The sequence below is a fragment of the Camelus dromedarius genome, chromosome 2, assembly GCF_036321535.1.
Source record: "Camelus dromedarius isolate mCamDro1 chromosome 2, mCamDro1.pat, whole genome shotgun sequence".
Lineage (NCBI taxonomy): Eukaryota > Metazoa > Chordata > Mammalia > Artiodactyla > Camelidae > Camelus > Camelus dromedarius.
The window spans coordinates 14,766,217-14,769,357 of NC_087437.1; positions in this window are offsets into that span (position 1 = coordinate 14,766,217).

Sequence of the window (3,141 nt, forward strand, 5' to 3'; positions counted from 1 at the left end):
GGGGTCTCTTTGGTATCACAAGTAATCTTATCTACAGGACTTCTCCTGCAGCCCCCTCCCTACCCACGGGCCCTCTCCACCCTGACTGCCTTAACTTCTTACAGTCACCTAAGGAGAGTGTCACAGGCAGCAGAAAAGGGGGAGAAAAACAATTCCCTTGGAATTCACACCCATTCTGGCCAGATGAGTTAATCACCTTTTAACAATTTAATGCAGACCTCATCGATCTTAAATAGTTTCGACAGCTAGAAAAATTCAGATTGGGTCAGTATTTGTGTTGGTTTAGAAAAGATTATAAATCTTATTTCAAAAGAGCCAGGTGAAAGGTTTCTAAATCCTGTTAAGAATTTTATCCCATATCTTGAGAGCCAGTCACCACTGAATGGTTTTAAACAAGGGAGTGATAACCTGATCTGATTCTTTGATCTAGAAAAGAACTCCCTGGTTTGGAGGGTAGGATTTAGTGATTAATGGGATGGAGGGTGGGGTGACAGGGTGAAGTCCAGCATGACCCTAGGGTTCTGCCCAGAACAACTGGGTGGGCAAGATAAGAAGCAGGAAAGGAAGGGGATGAACAAAAAGTAGTTCTCTTTCAGACCAGGTGAGCTAGGCTTGCCTGAGGGCAGAGCCTGGGACACACTGGGATTTGGAGCGGCTGACTTCCAGAGGTTCACGCCCCAGGGCTCTTGCTAGCTGGCTGCTTGGTCACAGGGATTCAGGACCAGGAAGGAGGGCCCCATAGGCCAGACCAGCCCATGGAATTGGAGGGTTCTGGAAAGCCACGGCTGTCCCAGTTAGACTGGGCACACTGGGGAAAGCCCTGTGTCCACGAGGCCTTAGCAACCCAGAGACTGCTCATCCGCCTCTTCTATGAAGGGACCAGGACTAGCCCATCTTCAGGGACTGTTTGAGCTAAAGGTCATCAAGTCCTTGGAGCTTTTCAATTTGAAGAGTCTCACTGATACTATACTTAAGGGAAAGCACCATGTAGACGTAGCCCCACAAAGAAATTACCCTTGTCCCCTCCCTCCCAAAGATCTACAGCCAGCCACAGGTAATATACCGGGGTGACCAGCACAGGCTGGGATCAGTGCTTTAGGAGAGGTGCAAAGACTTAGGTGACCGGGTGAGACAGTAGGACAGGGGGACAGGGCACAGCCATTCAAGGAATGACACAGCAATTAACATCAAAATGGTGGAAGATGCAACCCCCAGTAGACCTTGAGCTTCATTATATGCTCATTGTAATATTAACATGGTAAGTGACACTCCCACAGGCACCAAGGCTAACCATAAAAGGTCAAAGAGTGGGCAGTGGCCAAATTCCTGGGAATCCCAGCCTCTTCCCCAGGGTAGTTAGAATGGTCCTCCCACTTGTTGGCATATGAAGCTACCAAGCCCATAAAAACTGGCAACACCACTCCTCGTGGCCGCCTCCCTCACTCCCTTGTCTTGGAAGGTTGCCTGCCCTCTGTCTACGGAGTGTGTATCTACTTTTACTTTAACCTGAGCACCCAGTCCCCACACCTTGTGGCCTTCCTCTCGCCTTTTAAAACAGCCTATACTCTATTTAGTATGTATCTCTCTAAATAAATATACCTTTACCCAACTGTGGCTCGCTCTTGAATTCTTTCCTGTGCGAAGCCAAGGACCCACACTTGGCGAGGCATGTCCCAGGGGCTCAGCGGAGACCTGGGACATGGCCATCCTCACACCCCACATCCCTTTTTCTTGTATCACTGAGAGAGGCAGTTTAATCCCACCTGGGCCCCTGGGAAGATGGAAAAGTGATGGAGGCCCTACAAAATCAGTTGACTTCCACAGGTAGGCAGGAGAGGGCAGAACATTCCCAGAAGAGGAGACAGCTGATGCAAAGATCCAAAGAGGGGAAATACAAGACATGCTGGAGGCAAGAAAGCTTTGCAGTGGCATGATCCTTTCTAGATGCAAGGAGATTCAACTGTATGTACTGCTCAGACTCACAAGATTGTGAAGATCTGGGGCAACCATCTAACTGTGGCCCCCGAAACATCTTCATTATCAGTGGCTAAGACAGAAATTTCCTCTAACATCATCTGCGAAAAATGCTAGGAAGTTCAGTCCCTAACTGGCCCTGTCCCTACCTCCAAAAGCTACTTTCCAGAGCCTTTGAGTGTACACTTTTTGTATTAGTCCCATCTCTCCCTGCCTCTTACTTTCTTACCTGCATTTTTCCTTTTGCCTTCTATTGAAGCTTTTAGCTGAGGAAATAAGGTGTGTAAAAAATAAACCTTTAACACTTAAGCTATATTATCTTTCAAAATGATTCCAGTGTCCACCAAATCTTCAGAGAGGCCGTGAGTCTCATGGGTGGAGCTACAGGGCAAGGGTCCAGGATCCTAAATGAAGTGCAGGAAGGAGCAAGCCTGGGCAGCGGACTGCAGCACAGTTCGGGGAGTCCTCGGCAAACCTCAGAAGGCTGTCAAAGTCCAGCTGCGGACGGAGAGTCAGCTTCCACTGAGGCTGCTTGAGCAAGACCAGATGCCGGGTCATTTTCATCCAAATGTCACACTCAAGGGAAAGAGAGGAGATTTTCAGGCTTCACGTTTTCTACGCACAGTAGACAAGCAAGGTTCCCTTTTGTGTAGGACATTCCGGGAACTGTGAGGACCTAGGGACCTGGGTATTGGCTTGGGATATGGTGTTAAGCAGTCCTGGAGCCGTTGTGGATTTGCTGCAGTCTGGCTAGGTTGGAATCTGAGCTTCTCTGTCACAGATGTGGGGAGAGGGAGGGACACAGAGCCACTAAGAACCTTTCATTAACTTTGTCATTTTGCTGAGAAATTACAATTATTCTCCACTGAACTGCACTCGGCAGCAGCTTTAATACGTAACATTTAACTGTATCTTACTGATTTATATAATCCTACAATTGTTGACAAATACATGATGTGCTTTTTGTTCCTCCGGGGCCAAGACCCACAGAGGCCCATAAGGAGATCTGCCAGCAGCAAGAATGAAAGCCTCCGGCAGCCCTACAAAAGTTTTCCAGTTTCTATCCTTCTGAAATTCCTCAGGCTGGGCATCCCACTGCGTGGAGAGGTCTGAGGAAGGATGGGCACAGGGTGATGGCGGGGGCTGGGGGGCACATAGACCCCAGAA